The sequence below is a fragment of the Triticum aestivum genome, chromosome 5B (assembly GCF_018294505.1).
Source record: "Triticum aestivum cultivar Chinese Spring chromosome 5B, IWGSC CS RefSeq v2.1, whole genome shotgun sequence".
NCBI classification, from domain to species: Eukaryota; Viridiplantae; Streptophyta; class Magnoliopsida; order Poales; family Poaceae; genus Triticum; species Triticum aestivum.
In genome coordinates this window covers 598,974,520-598,991,976 of record NC_057807.1, presented here as the reverse complement: position 1 = coordinate 598,991,976, position 17,457 = coordinate 598,974,520, and positions in this window count along the sequence as shown.

Genomic DNA, 17,457 nt, shown 5'->3' with positions numbered 1-17,457 from the left:
ACGATCCTCTCCTCCAATCCAATCCTAAATCGTCGTCAGTCCAACCTCCAATCCAGGACTTCTAGATTATCAATTTTGTTGAACAGATTTGGCATGAAAATTACTTTGACTATTGATGCTAGATGATACATATTTTAAGATTGTCTATTTCGTTCCAATTTAAGTTGGATATACAATTGAATAAATAATTGATAATCTCAATAAGTAGTTGGATAAATAATTTTAACCAAAAGTAAAGCATTACAAAATGTTGTCGAGAAGTCCCGCAAGAACTATTACAACTTCTAGTTGGCTACGATCTACATGAAGCTCTCATAGAGTTCGCGATCACACCCTAAAACATGAGGTATATTTCATGTACGCTCTAGGCCATCCTTGTACATGTGAGGAATCTTCTAGTCGTTGCCTCCACCTATCTTCATTACCTCAATTAAGCAACACTGTAGTGTAAGGAAAATCCTATTTATCTTATCGACATCATAAGCATGATATTCGTGTTGCACATTGTTGATTACCTCATCTAAATTATTAGAGACTAACCCATCTGACATGGACAACAGTGAAGAAAATAGGCCAAGGTCTAGACAGTGGCGGTGCCAGAACTCCAGTCTTGTGTAGTCAGTTTCAAATTGTGTAGTCAAGTATATGAATTCGTACCAAAAAAATTCAACATTTCTGCACGAATAGGCTAGTTTCACCAAAAATGTGGGTAGTCAATTGACTACCCAGCTTGTGTGTGGCTTCGCCACTGGGTTTAGAGCGTTCATATCCGGTTAGTTCGCAGGCTGTTGCATGAGGCGAATATCAAGCCCAGTTTGAGCAACAACATTAAAAAAACAAGGGTCATTACATGGGACATGTGAGGGTGCATTTTCTTGCTGGATCAATATAGTCTCACCAGCAAGATCTTGAGGCCAAACTGCTTGAATAGATGGTGGTACCTTTTGAATCAAAAACTCCCTCGACGTATCTCTCTTACTTTGATTGTTTTGGTCGTCAGCGTCCCTCCTGGATAGTTATCACTTCTCCTTGGAGCTGGCTCCTACAACAAACAAAGAAACTCAAGTTAGTTTAAGTACGGATGTGCCTATTAAATAAAAGAGTAAAGGTAGAAATTCACCTTTTTGATAATTGGCCAAATGCCTATCTTCCCATAAAAATGCAAATACCTTCTGCATTATATATAGGACTGTCTATTAAAACCAAAAACATTATTTTCCCAATGGAGTTTTTATTTTGCACAGTCCTATGTGGGGTTTCTTCTGATGGCAGCTTGTAGAATTTCATGGGTTCTTAGTGGTGTTAAACCACATTTCATCTAAATGGAATATGTTACACATTTCCTTGAATGTGGGCCTATTTGGCAAACTTTGCGGGTCAAACATAGAGAGACAATGCCACAGTCTAGGCTTCATTTTGCTTCCTTCAAATATGGCTTGACTGAGCTGGAATGCCTATCGAGCAAGGCTTCCGTAAACATCCTATGTAGTGTGATTTTCTGCACACCCAAAGCTCTTGCAAGACTGCATATAGTTCTCCTTTCACTCCGAGGAATCTCTGGAACCCTTCTAAGGTCAACCTCAATCCTTTTGCGACCACAACTTTTGGCTTCCTTGATCGTACATCAATGGGTATGCCTTTTCGAAGAAACTCCTTCACCCTCCTCCAAACGCGTCTAGCCTTGTACACTGAAGCTTGGAACATGTTTGCAACTTCTCTAGTTGTGGTCTTCTTAATCACCGGTCGACACTTCTTGCTAGCAATTCTTCAGAAATACCAGTCCTTTGGAAATTTTTTAAATGATTGCATTTGTCTTCATCATGAACTTGTTCATTATCGTCTTGCTCTTGCTCCACATCAGTGTGTTCATCTGGTGCTGAATCGTGCATGGCTTCATGTGGTTCTGAATCATCAAGCTCTTCTTCGTCTAACTGAATCTCTATATCGCCTGCATACACACCATGCATATTCCTCCAACCTACCACGAAGGTTATCTGGAGTTTATTGATTGCTTGCACTTCCTCTTCCATGCTCGGGGAAAAACCACCTTGGTCTTCAAGTTCGTCATCTAGAAGGTCAGGTTATGTGAGTAGTTGAATAAGATTGTACCTAAACATTCAAACGCCCTAACTAAAACCTGATTCATGCATATCCTCTTCATGGCCAACATCGGCCTCATGTTCCTCTTCTCCATGGGCAATGTTGGCCTCATGTTCATCTTCTACATGAAGACACCATCCAGATTAACTACAGTATGTAGAAGAATTGAACATGTGCAGGCGATCAAAATGTACATGGGTTCATGTTTAGATCGAAGTGATGGCCAGCCAGTGGTACTTCTTCATGCAAGGGGGGCTCATGTTCATCTTCTCCGGCGAATTGATGGCCGACCTGGAGTACTTCTTCATGCAAGTGATGCTCGAAACCGACATGGGGTTCTTCATGCACGGCACCCTCAGGTTCTTCATGCTGTGACTTGGCGGCATGGTGCAACAAAGTGTCACCGACGAGCGCGTATGGATGGACGCGCGTAGGCTGGTGGTATTGTCTGGTGTCATGGTAACGCTGACGGTATATGGAACTAGCAAGATCTATGCAATGACCCCTCTAGAAGATGGGACAGCGAAAGATAGCAGCGCTGGATCCTAGAGTGTGTGCATGCAGTGCGTATTGTGGGACATTTATACCGGTTGGTACTCTCAGCTTCCCAGGCTGGCCTTGAGGCAACTGAATTAGATGGTGTATGTTGATGCGACCACGACACATCATTATACTTGCAGGTGTCGCAACTTTTTTCGTCTCGAAGATGGCTTTGGGTTTATCTTTGAATTCATTTTGTCGAACTGTGATGAATAAAATATTAAAGATGACTACATGCATCATTTTGATAGAGAGGCAAGGGGTAATCCTCCTATTTGAAAAAAAAACACTTGTAGGGCAAACCAGGCGGCAAATCCAGCACAACAGATACCATGAAATATATAATATGGCATATGGGAAAACACATTAGAGGTGAAATAGAATGAATTAGAATACAACTAAAGTAGAAGAGCTAAAGTAGAACCACAACTTATTATGTTCATGCGTCTACTCCAGAAGGGCTCACGTCGAACAGAGAAAGGAAAGAGAGCATCGTCTGGCCTTTCTGTAGTCAACACATGTCAAGCTATGATACATGTTTTCCCGAGGCCACTCGTTCCATATAACTTGTAAACTGGAGAGGATATCATGGTCTTGCCGTCTCTTCCTAATAACGCACACTAGAATCAAAGAGCTTAATGAAGCACGTAGCTGAACTGTTGAACAATTACAATGGGGCATATATAGAAGTGAGTAGCAATTCGATGGTTATATATAGAGATAGTAGAAATATAAAATAAGTAGTTGGTAGATGGCATGACTTATTAAATGCACCTACTCCGTGTAACATGTCAAAGTTATACCTATATAGTCTGCCATATGAGCTTGGTAAGTGTAGTCTGTCTCTCTCGTCCCATGATACACTTGAGAGTGACTGAAATATTATCTAGAGTCTATTGAATAATAAGACACATGGTATGTTCTTCAGTGTACAATTCTTCATCCGTGCACATTGTTTTGTAGTAAGTGTGTCGCACAACGGAATATAAAGAAATAATGTTTCGAGTATGTTCGGGCAAATGAATCAATGTCATCGTCCTGCTTTCTAAATCCTCCGCCTTGTGAAGGCAAATGTCTAATGACCACTTCGACAAGTCGAACGCATGAACTCTGAGAACTATCTGAGTGAAATGTTTCTTCCTTCCCGTACCTGTATCATTTGCACTGACATCCTTATTTCTGGGTTCTCTGCTGCTTTCATGGATACTCCTTTTATCCCCAAGCCATGGAACAATATAACTGAGTGCACGAGTCATCAAGTTTGTTCCTGCTTTTCTTAGAAAGGAGAATGATAAAAGCGGCAATAAAACTCTCCTAGTAACCGATGCAGGCCATGAGCCAACAAAGGACGGCAGTGTCCGTGATGCAACCCGTCATCCTTTTCTTTTTGAGGGCATGATGCAACCCGTCATCTTACGACTTCTTATGTGGACGTAATTTACTCCTATAAAGTATCATCAAATGTGGCTTACTACATGCATATCAACCAGCCCCAAGTCGAGGGAAGTTTCAGTTCCACCAGGCAAAATGGGGAGGCATGAACCCGCGGGTGCCGTCGCCGGCAGCACGAAGGCATCATGGCCGGAAGTGGTAGGCTGGCCGGAGCATGACTCATCAGCAGCGACAGGCCTGACGTCACGATCTCCCACATACACGACACAACACCCTGGCCGCCGGGCCCACACCCCTGGCATTTGGACGTGGTGTCGGACGCGGCACCAGCGGCTAAATTTCATGTTTTGACCCTTTTGATGTAGTTTATCAGGATCTGACCCCGATCTGAATTGTTTTCGAGATTTGACCCTTTTTGCTACCATCGTAGACCCCGACGGTAGCTGTACATAGGCTACAGCCGCACTCCATGGCGGTAGGTACCCTTGACAGTCGTCTGCCCGTTAACAGCCGTCTGACGTGGCAAAGGGACCTACTGCCACCGATCCTGGCGGTAGGCTGTAACAACCTACCGCCGGGATCTCTGGCGGTAGGGTCTTGTTGGATAAGGTTTGTGGGGCCCACTCACCACCCACCCACTCCACTCATCTTCTTTCCCCCGAGCTCAAGCTCTCTCCCTCTCTTCTCCCCCACCAAAGCACCCACTAGATCCCCCTCCATTGCTTGAGATTTGTCAAGTGGATTCGGGGCATTTTCATCACCCAAGGTACCTCTCCCACACCCCTTGATTTTTTGGTTGAAATCATCTAATGTTGTTGGAATGAACTAGTGTTGCAAACCCTAGTTCTTTCTCTAGTTTTGCACTTAAGGTGCATTTATGGTTTGCCTAAGTATTTTGTGTGAATCCTTGTTGTGGTAAGCTAGCTTAAGTGTTAGGGTTAGTGGTTTAGTTAGGGAAGGGTTAGGGTTAGGGTTAATGATATGATTAAGATATACTAGTTGTTTGATTCAAAGTATGATGGATATACTAGTTGTTTGATACAAAGTATTTGAAATAGTTCATCCATATGAAATGGCCGGTCCATGGATGACTCAACTTTGTTCCATTATTTTTAGATGGATAAACTAGTGAATGTGCATTATTTGGACAAGGCGGCTTTCATGAATGGAAATGCCGATGAAGGGGAGGAGGCCATGGTTTTTGACACAAGTCCAAGCTATGATGATATTGTCGTGAAAGTGATAAACATCCTCAATTGGATTAACCCAAGTGATGGTTTGAAGCTTATTGGGAGGTATGATGTGGGAGTAGGAGTAAAGTCCCGATTAAAGGGTATGTCCATCACCTCTCAATTTCATTGGGATGTGTATAAGGATAAAGTTGAGGGATCACAAGACAAGTCACTTGAGTTATTTGCCACAAAGGTTGAAGTTCCTCGACTACTACTGGACTTGAACCGGAATGTGTCCTCTCCAATACATGATGGTGTCGTGGTGTATGACAACAATGCGGGTAGCCAACCACCAAGTAGCCAACCAAAAAAAGAGGACATCAATGTTAGAGCCATTGTTCTTCTAAGTGATGATGATGTTGGAGATGAGGCCATTGCTCATGTTGATGAACATACAATTGTTCATGTTGATGAAGATGCCATTGTTCATGTTGATGAAGGTGATATTGCTCAAGATGATGTGTACGCTCATCGACAAGAGATTCATTACAATCCCATTGGTGACTTGGATGTCATTGTGCATCAACAAGACATGGACCGTAACCTCCCTTATAGCTGTATGTGTAGGTATGAGTCGGATGATGAGGATCCACCGGAAGAATTGGATGAGGATGGCTTCACGCTGCAAGAAAATCAAGTCTACAAGAAGCAGGTTGGCAAGGAAAGAGGACCCTCTTTGTTTCGTGATCTTAGTCTTACCGACAAGGCCGTTGTTGATGGTGGCATGAGGTTGTGCTTGCACAAACCATCAACTTGCCCGAGGATGGGTGATTCAAGGCCACCGGGTGTGGACGAGAATGCTCATTTGTAGAAAGGGATCAAGTTGGGTTCTTTACAAGAGTTCAATATATGGTTGAGTGACTACGCCATTTGGAACCATAGGCGGTTTGTTGTTGGTCATTACAACCAAAACGTGCGATACATCATCAAATGTGACCAAGAAGGTTGCCCATGGAAGGTTCATGGAAGAAAGATCAACAAAACCGGGCAATGGGAGTTGAAGAGTTGTATGGCCACCCACGAGTGCATACCGCCGGAGAAAGCATACCGAAGCAAGGGACACCACCAACTCACGTCCGAGTATCTAGGCTACAAATTGTTGAATGAAATATCCCATGATCCAACCGTGAAGGTGAAGTTCCTCATGAGTTCGATCTTTGAACGATCCGGATACGAGGTCAAGTATGGAAAGGTATGGATGGCCAAGGCAAACGCTATAAGGATGCTGCTGTTGGAAATATGCCCTAGAGGCAACAATAAATTAGTTATTATTATTATATTTCCTTGTTCATGATAATCATTTATTATCCATGCTATAATTGTATTGATAGGAAACTCAGATACATGTGTGGATACATAGACAACACCATGTCCCTAGTAAGCCTCTAGTTGACTAGCTCGTTGATCAATAGATGGTTACGGTTTCCTAACCATTGACATTGGATGTCGTTGATAACGGGATCACATCATTAGGAGAATGATGTGATGGACAAGACCCAATCCTAAGCCTAGCACAAAGATCGTGTAGTTCGTATGCTAAAGCTTTTATAATGTCAAGTATCATTTCCTTAGACCATGAGATTGTGCAACTCCCGGATACCGTAGGAATGCTTTGGGTGTACCAAACGTCACAACGTAACTGGGTGGCTATAAAGGTGCACTATGGGTATCTCCGAAAGTGTCTGTTGGGTTGGCACGAATCGAGACTGGGATTTGTCACTCCGGTTGACGGAGAGGTATCTCTGGGCCCACTCGGTAGGACATCATCATAATGTGCATAATGTGACCAAGGGGTTGATCACGGGATGATGTGTTACGGAACGAGTAAAGAGACTTGCCGGTAACGAGATTGAACAAGGTATCAGCATACCGACGATCGAATCTCGGGCAAGTACAATACTGCTAGACAAAGGGAATTGTATACGGGATTGATCGGATCCTCGACATCGTGGTTCATCCGATGAGATCATCGTGGAACATGTGGGAGCCAACATGGGTATCCAGATCCCACTGTTGGTTATTGACCGGAGAACGTCTCGGTCATGTCTGCATGGTTCCCGAACCCGTAGGGTCTACACACTTAAGGTTCGATGACGCTAGGGTTATAGGGAATAGATATACGTGGTTACCGAATGTTGTTCGGAGTCCCGGATGAGATCCCGGACGTCACGAGGAGTTCCGGTGTCGGTGTCAAAACCGGCGGATCTCGGGTGGGGGGTCCCGAACTGTGCGTCTAGGCGGATGGTAACAGGAGACGAGGGACACGATGTTTTTACCCAGGTTTGGGCCCTCTTGATGGAGGTAAAACCCTACGTCCTGCTTGATTAATATTGATGATGTGGGTTACAAGAGTAGATCTACCATGAGATCAAGGAGGCTAAACCCTAGAAGCTAGCCTATGGTATGATTGTTGTTCGTCCTATGGACTAAAGCCATCCGGTTTATATAGACACCGGAGAGGGCTAGGGTTACACAGAGTCGGTTACAATGGTAGGAGATCTACATATCCGTATCGCCAAGCTTGCCTTCCACGCCAAGGAAAGTCCCATCCGGACACGGGACGAAGTCTTCAATCTTGTATCTTCATAGTGTTGGAGTCCGGCCGATGATGATAGTTCGGCTATCCGGACACCCCCTAGTCCGGGACTCCCTCAGTAGCCCCTGAACCAGGCTTCAATGACGACGAGTCCAGCGCGCATATTGTCTTCGGCATTACAAGACGGGTTCCTCCTCCGAATAATTTATAGAAGATTGTGAACACCAGGATAGTGTCCGGCTCTGCAAAAAAAAAATTCCACATACCACCGTAGAGAGAATAATATTACACAAGATCAATCTGCTGACGTATTCTATGGCGTAATGTCACACCACTTCCAAGCCTTTACTCGAATTGTTTCTATTGTTCCACCTCAGCGCGTTTAGCGAGGCGGTTTCCTTGGCACGTCTGTCGAAGCAGAGATCGTGTTCCCCTTATTCCAGGATTCCCATCAATACGGACGTGGGTAACCCAACCACGCCCGTTGCCACACCCCCTCCATCGAAGGCGGGTTCCAAACGGTCACGGGGACGGCTCTTGGTATTCTTCCTCTTTATAATGAGACCAAGGCCCGTTCTTTTTATTCGATCCTCTATCGAATCCACCCCTCTCCCTGAGTTCCAACACCCAGGGCTCTGAATTCAGGTACCTTCGATCCTTGACAATGTCCGGTCCTGATCTACGAGGCCGGTGGATGCAGGACGTGCTAAAGCTGAGAGATGCCAGGTATTTAACCTACGAGATTTCGCATAGGCTGCCTGCCCGAGGGCAAGTTATCCCAACTCCCGAGCCTGGCGAGATCGTCGTGTTCACGTCTCACTTCCGTCGGGGTTTAGGCTTCCCGACGGATCCCTTCATGAGGGGGCTCATGTTTTATTATGGGCTGGAATTCCACGACCTGGCTCTGGAGTCCATCCTCCATATCTCATCATTCATTGTCGTCTGTGAAGCCTTCCTCCGCACTACCCCTCACTTTGGCTTATGGCTCAAAACCTTCAACGTGGAACCGAAGATGATTGAGGGGCGTCAGGTAGAGTGCGGCGGGGCGGTTATAAGCAAGAGGGCCGAAGCTCCATGGCCCAAGGGCTCTTTCCAAGAGGAGCTCAGCTTGTGGTAACAGGAGTGGTTTTATATCACCGCTCCCCGGGGCAGCAGGCAGAAGCCACCGCCCGTCTTTCGCTCGGGCCCTCCACAGCAGCTGACATCATGGGTCAACAAGGGGCGTGACTGGGGGCCGCCCAAAGACGTCCCCCTGTTGCAGGACCGGATTCGAGGCCTCCAAGAAAGGGAGATCAATCTGGTCGCAGTGGTGCAAGTCATGTTGATCCAGCGCCTACTGCCCTGCAAACGTCGCCCCCTCCGCCTATGGGAATTTAATCCGGAGGGGCCGCGAGCTCTTCAACACTTCATGGGTTTGACTCCCATGGAGATGTATAAACTGTTCTTCAGATCGCAAGAGACGCATCCGGAATTGACCGAGGACGCTGGCCTAAGCTGCAATCGCCCGGATACTCAAGTAAGTAGCCCTGTGTCCGGACACACCATCCATTTATTTATCGTGAGCATGCCTTTTAACCAGCTATCCCTGGACAGGAGTGGATAGCGCAAGCAAAACTGATACGGTGTCCGGCCCCCCTCCCTAAGACCACGCAGGATCCCGTGTTAATCAAAATGTTGGAGGTTGCACCTTCGAATGAGGGCGAAGGGGGGCACGGGGAAACTGTCACCTCTGCCAAGGAGGCGTTTAGTAAGGGAGGAACCGAGAGTCCCTCCTTCCAGGGGGAGAAGAGGAACGCTTCCGAAGACCCGAAGGCCAAGGCCTCAAAATGGGGAAAGAAATCTGTACCAGAAGGTCCTGCACCAGAAAGCGCCCCGGCCGTACTGTCTCCTCGGAGGAATCAGCCCTCTAACGATTCGTAAGTGAAATGGAGGATTTTACCTTGTAGTTATCAGACACCCCTGCTTAATGTCTAAAGGTAACGAAGTTTTTACCTTGTAGTTCGGATCCCAGCCCATCTCAGCACAGCTCATCTTTGGGAGACCTTCGTCCGGAGATGATGGAAAGCGAAACGCCTTCATCTGCCGCTCCGTCGTGCGGAGCGGACGACCCTGAGGTGTCGTCGCGGAGGATCTCCCCGAATCCGGCGGGACCGGAGAGTTCGGCGCCCATTGGAGTACGGCCGGTGGAGCTGCAGGATTTGCTTAAGAGGGCGTCCATCTCAGAAGATCACCGCACATTAATGGGTGATGTGATTGAGAGGATCTCGTCCGCCGAAACCGGGTTGTATGAGGCCGTCGGAAGTTTACTGACGGGATTTGAGGTACACAAAAAATGACATACCTGTTGACAGTTTTGCACATGAAGTGCGCCTTGTATAGATAGTAGCCCCCGAGACTTGGTATGCTGTCGAAAACGACAACGTGCCTAGGATCATAATCTCGGTTATTAACTGTCGCCTTTCCCATGCAGGTGGCGGAACGTTCGGTGGCCAGCCGGACTGATGAATTTGCCGAGCTGAAGAAGCAACTCGACGCTGCAGATGCGGACATCTCGCTGGTCAATAGACGACTTGATGAGTCACAAGGTATGTGGTTGCCCCGCGGTTGGTTAGTAAGGGAGCTGACGCCCATTCCTTACAAATTGTATGCTTAGATGCAGATGGTGCTGCTGCTGTGGAGGACCTTCGAGCAGAACTTGCTCGGGCCAAGGAGCAAGCCAGAAAAAGCGAGGCGGCTGCCTTGAAGGCAGCGGAAGGGCTAGAAGCCGAGAAGGCTGCTCACTGTCGAAGCAGGGAGGAGATGGCTGGAATGGCCATGAAATTAAGAGTTGCTATCGACCGCCTGGAAGTTCTTGAAGGAGAACGCCGAGCGGAGCAAGAGGACCTGAAGAAGGCCGATGCCGAGGCCAAGGATGCCCGTAGTGCGATGCGGGTTATGAAGGAGGAACTGCGTCAGGTCGGAGACATTGTGGCTGGAAAGCCCTTTATGCTACGTAGGAAGTTCATGACTCCGAAGTATGCTCAGCTAGGCCGATTGTACGGTGCGGAGGATCCTTATCTAGACTTGGCGGCGAGTGGGGCTGACGCAGTCGTGCACTTTCGAAGCCAGGAGGATCATGAAATGGAAGAGCTTTTCTGGTCTCAATTCCATAGTCCAGAGCGTCCACTTCTGTTGAGTGATCGGCTGGTAGAGTGGGCTGAGCTGAATAGATTGTCCGGACTGGCCATGACAGATGTGGTAACTCATCTGTGGCCGAAAAGGCCCAAGCCGAAGAGTTATTTTGGCTTGTTGCAGCAATTCCTTGGGGCAGTGCCGCATATTAAGGCGATGAAGCGGTCGGCATGCATAGAAGGTGTGCGGATGGCTCTTGCCCGTGGAGATGGATGCCACCGCTGTTGCATCCCGGGGTTCGGACAAAAGCCGATTCCCCACCGAGCATTACTTTGAGGAAGTCCTGCAGGGTGCTTGTATAATAGAGTCGCAGTGCTCGAAAGATGTTATGTTGGAATGACATGTATGATTTCTAAGATCATGTTTATAATGCAATGACTTTTTATACTTGTGTGTTCAAGTATTGAACTATCTCATGTGCGGCCGTATATGTATGTATAATCTGAAAGATGGCAGTCTTTGGCTTCAGCCCCCACGCACATGGTGCGGGGGTGTTTGCAAAAATAAAAACGCTTTTTCACACTTCATCCAACGTCTTGGTCCTTTTAAGGAGGTGATAGCATAGCAAACTAGGCAACCTGACTATAATGCTTTATGACTTTCACTTAGCCATAGGAGCTCGAATGTGGGGCTACTATATAGCCCCTGATGGCACTGCGCTTCTCCGAACTTGGGGCGCGTATGTGCTTGACCGGGAAGCAGTCCTTCGTCAAAGCGGAGGAATTCTAAACATTCCAATGGTTGATCGAGTGGTTGACCAGTCTCTCGCTATATCATGACAGTCAGTTTTCGGCTTTCTCTACTGAGGTGCTCTCCCGGCCGAACCGGGGCACAATCGCAGTAGTTCTCCTGGTGCCACGTTAGCCGATGATACGGAACGTAAGGCAGCAAAACACAGGAGACGGGCAAACCCAACATTTGACCAAAGACATGATTCGGAGCTGATGCATATAAGGCCTAACTCGAGACGCCGAACACTCCCTGAGGTGTTCGGTCTTTATGATATCGGGAAGAACAAAGCCCTAAGCCCCTAGTGTCTAGGTACAGGCGAGAACTTCTGACGCGGCCGATGCCAAAACACCAGCCTCCTCCTCGGCTCTGGTAGGAAAACGGGGGATGTGTATCAACAAGAGACAGTGAGAATGGTTTATGCAGGGTCTTAATCTAAAAAGAATCCTTGCAACGGGTCCCTATTGCACGTCTGCGCCTGTGTCTTCGTTGTGCTGTGTCCTAGACGGGTGTAGCACGTGCTTCATCTGTAAAAGAGAAGGACTTAGTTTCTAAGAAATATCGTGCAAAAAGTGTATCAAAATAAAGTATAATTTGGAAGATGAAGAAAGTTGAGCTTTATTAGCTTTCATCATTTATGCGTGCGGCCCCCTAAAAAAAGGGGGTATGCGGCTGGGAAGCCCCTTGTTAAGTTACGCCGGACTCGTCTAACCATGTCCGAGGTCTAAATGACCTGTTTTTAGGGGCTTTGGCCTGCAAGGTCGGAATAATGTGTGGCTGTCTAGGCAGCCGCACATTCTCCATGGTCGAGAGACACCTGGAGTTTTAAGAATATGCCACGTGGACAGGGCATTTTTAAGCGTAAGAGACGCGTAATGTGGTATTGCATTAAAGCGGGCGAAAGCTGCACGCCCTAGTAGTGCTTAAGGGCTACTGCTAAATGGGGCGATGGAGGGTGAGCTTTTCGCGACGGAGGTTGTCGGATGAACCGAACACGACCTCTAGTGGTACAGAGCCTGTAAAATTGGCTGAAAAGGCCTGGCGTCACTCCTTTGAAGGAAGTGCTTGCTATAGCGAATTTTGGTGGTTCAATCCCCAGTCTGCGGACGTGTCCTGGTATAGCAGGGGCCGCGCCGCGTGTTATCACGTGAAGTGAGTTCACTGTTTTGACTTCTAATGGGAAAGTCTTTTGGTTTCTGGAGCGCTGCTTTTGGGTTTCGTCACTTTCACTTGGTGTGTCAAGCCCTTTGTGTTCGGCGTTAAGTCGGCCAGACTGCTTGAAGACCCAACAATCTCTGTGGGTATGGTTTGCACGCTTCCCGGAGTTACCATGTGTTTGACACAGTCTATCTAGGATCTTGTTGAGGTTGGATAGCTCGTCACTGTTATCCTTTAAGGGCAGTGTTTTGTTGTTCAGCCGAGAGCTTTTGAATTCGGCGTTGACCGTCGTACTATTTGGGCCATTCTCCTTATTACGGCGTTGATCTTTTTTGCGTCGTGATTTCCCATTTCCATCCCTGATTTCGGATGTACTCGGGTCGCTGGTGCTGCATCTAGCCAACCAGTTGTCTTCCCCTGCGCAAAAGCGGGTCATGAGACTTGTTAGTGCGGCCATTGTTCTTGGTTTTTCCTGGCCGAGGTGTCTGGCAAGCCATTCGTCTTGGAAGTTGTGTTTGAAGGCTGCTAAGGCTTCAGCGTCCGGACAGTCGACTATTTGGTTCTTTTTAGTGAGGAACCTGTTCCGGAATTTGCGTGCTGATTCTCCGGGCTGTTGAGTTATGTGACTTAAATCATCTGCATCCGGAGGCCGGACATAAGTCCCCTGAAAATTTTCTCGAAACGCATCCTCAAGCTCTTCCCAACTCCCAATCGTATTTTCTGGGAGGCTTTTTAAGCCAATGCCATGCCGGCCCTTTGAGCTTGAGGGGAAGGTATTTTATGGCATGGACATCGTCTCCTCTTGCCATGTGTATGTGTAGGATATAATCCTCAATCCAGACTCCGGGGTCTGTTGTTCCGTCGTATGCCTCTATGTTTATGGGTTTAAATCCCGCTGGAAATCCATGATCCAGTACCTCGTCGGTAAAACATAGTGGGTGTGCGGCGCCCCTGTATTTGGGTGTGCCGTTGTCTTCAAATGCTCGGCTGGTTATGTTACTTCCTGGGGTCTTCTTTTTTGGCCCATAGATAGACCTGGCCGGGTTATCCTTTTTCTGAAGATCTTTATGCTGATCATGTGCCGGCTTGTGTGTGGCGCCCCGTGTTGCTCTTGGCCTGTCATCTGGTCGTCTATCCGGCCAGGCGGCCCCTTTCTTTTTTGACTGCGGGGGCTCGAAGGCCTCCTCGTCAAATTCGGGCAACAACTTGCGCTTGGGTAGCTCTTTGTCTGGTGACTAGTGCCATATTTATCTGCGGTGTTGAGTACTTTGCTCCATCTCATTCTGAGTGTGTCTTCCCCTGTTTTGAGCTTCCACTTTTGCTTCTTCAAACTTCTTGCAGTGGCGACGAGCCTGTTATGGAGATTCATATGCTCTGGTGATGTGATATCATCTTCGCCGGGGATGGGTTGCTTGTCTGGTTCATGTCCGGCTGGCTGCTTGTTGACGTGTGCGTCGTCCACTGCTTCGCCCTGCTCTAGGGCCGGGTCCATATGGGTACCATTTTTGTCGATGCTGGTCTTCGGGCGGCGCTTGCGTTGCCGCTTTGTTTGTCTGTTGGGGGAGTTGTCCTTCGCCACGTCCCGTTTTTCCTTATTGTCTCTTCCTTTTGGTGTGTCCACCATGCATACGTTGTGGGTTGGGGTGGTTTTCCTGCGCCCGTTAGGCGCTGGTTCTTGGTCGTCCCCGGCATAGTCGTCCATACCGTCGATGTCCTCGGAGTCGTAGTCTAGCCTGTCAGTTAAATCGTCGACAGCGGCTACCAAGTGGGTGGTGGGTGGGCCTTGAATTTCTTTGTCGTCCGCATCCCAGCCGTCCTGACCACAATCTGGCCAGGTCTCTCCTGATAACGAGAGGTATTTTAGCGAACTCAAGATGTCGCCGAAAGGTGAGTGTTGAGAGACGTCCGCTGCGGTGAACTCCATGATCGGCGCCCAGTCGGATTCGATCGGGGCGGGCGCGGGAGGTTCGGAGTCCGGCGAGGAGTCCAGCACCTTGGAGTCACGAGCTTTATGAGGGACGAAGTCAGTGTTCGGCTCTATCGCCGTAGATGTTGTAGCCCCCGAGGCAGTGTCTAGGCATCCATCCTCGATCTGCATAGCTGGCTCCGAATTGAAGATCGGAGTGGTTTCGAGTGCGGCCTCCAGGGTACTGTCCGGCGGCAGAGCTAAATCATGCCCGACATGGCAGCACAGCACGCTCGGCTGTGGCTCGAATCCATCGAAGATCAAGTCCCCGCGGATGTCAGCCGTGAAGTCCAAACTTCCAAATCTGACCTGACGGCCCGGGGCGTAACTTTCGATCTTCTCTAGATGGCCAAGCAAATTGGCCCGCAGTGCAAAGCCGCCGAATACGAAGATCTATCCGGGCAGGAAGGTCTCACCCTGGACGGCGTCGTTGATGATGATCGAAGAAGCCATCGATCCTATCGGTGACGACACAGAGGAACTCTCAATGAAAGCACCAATGTCGGTGTCAAAACCGGCGGATCTCGGGTAGGGGGTCCCGAACTGTGCGTCTAGGCGGATGGTAACAGGAGACGAGGGACACGATGTTTTTACCCAGGTTCGGGCCCTCTTGATGGAGGTAAAACCCTACGTCCTGCTTGATTAATATTGATGATGTGGGTTACAAGAGTAGATCTACCACGAGATCAAGGAGGCTAAACCCTAGAAGCTAGCCTATGGTATGATTGTTGTTCGTCCTATGGACTAAAGCCATCCGGTTTATATAGACACCGGAGAGGGCTAGGGTTACACAGAGTCGGTTACAATGGTAGGAGATCTACATATCCGTATCGCCAAGCTTGCCTTCCACGCCAAGGAAAGTCCCATCCGGACACGGGACGAAGTCTTCAATCTTGTATCTTCATAGTCTTGGAGTCCGGCCGATGATGATAGTTCGGCTATCCGGACACCCCATAGTCCGGGACTCCCTCATCCGGAATGGTCCGGAGGTAAAGGTTTATATATGGAAAGTTGTTGTTCGGGTTCCGGGAAAAGTACGGGTTTTTCTGGTATTGTACCCGGAAGCTTCTAGAAGGTTCCGGAGGGGTCTGGAGGTCCGGAAATTGTTCCACCACGTCTAATACAGCAGCATGGGCTGTAAGGGGGCGCCCTAGCCTTAATGGGCCAGGGGCACCAGCCCCCCCCCCCGCCCCCGCAAGGCCCATGCGCATGGGAGAGGGGAAACCCTAAGGGGGAGGGCCTCCACTTGACTTGGGAGGCACTCCTTCCCCCTTTGGCCGCCGCCCCAACCCTAGATGGGATCTAGGGGGGCCGTCCCCCTTCTCTCCCCACCTATAAATAGTGGAGGGCTGGGAGGGCAGCCGCACCCCAAGTTCTGGCGCAGCCCCCCCCCCTCTCCCAAGTACTCCTCCTCTCCCGCGGTGCTTGGCGAAGCCCTGCAGGATTGCCACGCTCCTCCACCACCACCACGCCATTGTGCTGCTGCTGGACGGAGTCTTACTCAACCTCTCCCTCTCTCCTTGCTGGATCAAGGCATGGGAGACATCACCGGGCTGCACCTGTGTTGAACGCGGAGGTGCCGTCCGTTCGGCACTAGGATCTCCGGTGATTTGGATCATGACGAGTACGACTCCTTCAACCCCGTTCTCTTGAATGCTTCCGCTTAGCAATCTACAAGGGTATGTAGATGTACTCTCCTTCCCCTCGTTGCTGGTTTCTCCATAGATAGACCTTGGTGATTCGTAGGAAAATTTTGAATTTCTGCTACGTTCTCCAACAGTGGTATCATGAGCTAGGTCTATTGCGTAGAATCTTTGCATGAGTAGAACACAAAGTAGTTATGGGCGTTGATTTTGTTCAATATGCTTACCGTTACTAGTCCAATCTTGTTTCGACGGTATTGTGGGATGAAGCGGCCCGGACCGACCTTACACGTACACTTACGTGAGACAGGTTCCACCGACTGACATGCACTTGTTGCATAAGGTGGCTAGCGGGTGCCAGTCTCTCCCACTTTAGTCGGAACGGATTCAATGAAAAGGGTCCTTATGAAGGGTAAATAGCAATTGGCATATCACGTTGTGGCTTTTGCGTAGGTAAGAAACGTTCTTGCTAGAAACCCATAGCAGCCACGTAAAACATGCAAACAACAATTAGAGGACGTCTAACTTGTTTTTGCAAGGTATGCTATGTGATTTGATATGGCCAAAAAGAATGTGATGAATGATATGTGATGTATGAGATTGATCATGTTCTTGTAATAGGAATCATGACTTGCATGTCGATGATTATGACAACCGGCAGGAGCCATAGGAGTTGTCTTTATTTATTGTATGACCTGCGTGTCATTGAACAACGCCATGTAATTACTTTACTTTATTGCTAACCGGTAGCCATAGTAGTAGAAGTAATAGTTGGCGAGACAACTTCATGAAGACACAATGATGGAGATCATGACGATGGAGATCATGGTGTCATGCCGGTGACGATGATGATCATGGAGCCCCGAAGATGGAGATCAAAAGGAGCAAAATGATATTGGCCATATCATGTCACTTTTGATTGCATGTGATGTTTATCATGTTTATGCATCTTATTTGCTTAGAACGACGGTAGTAAATAAGATGACCCCT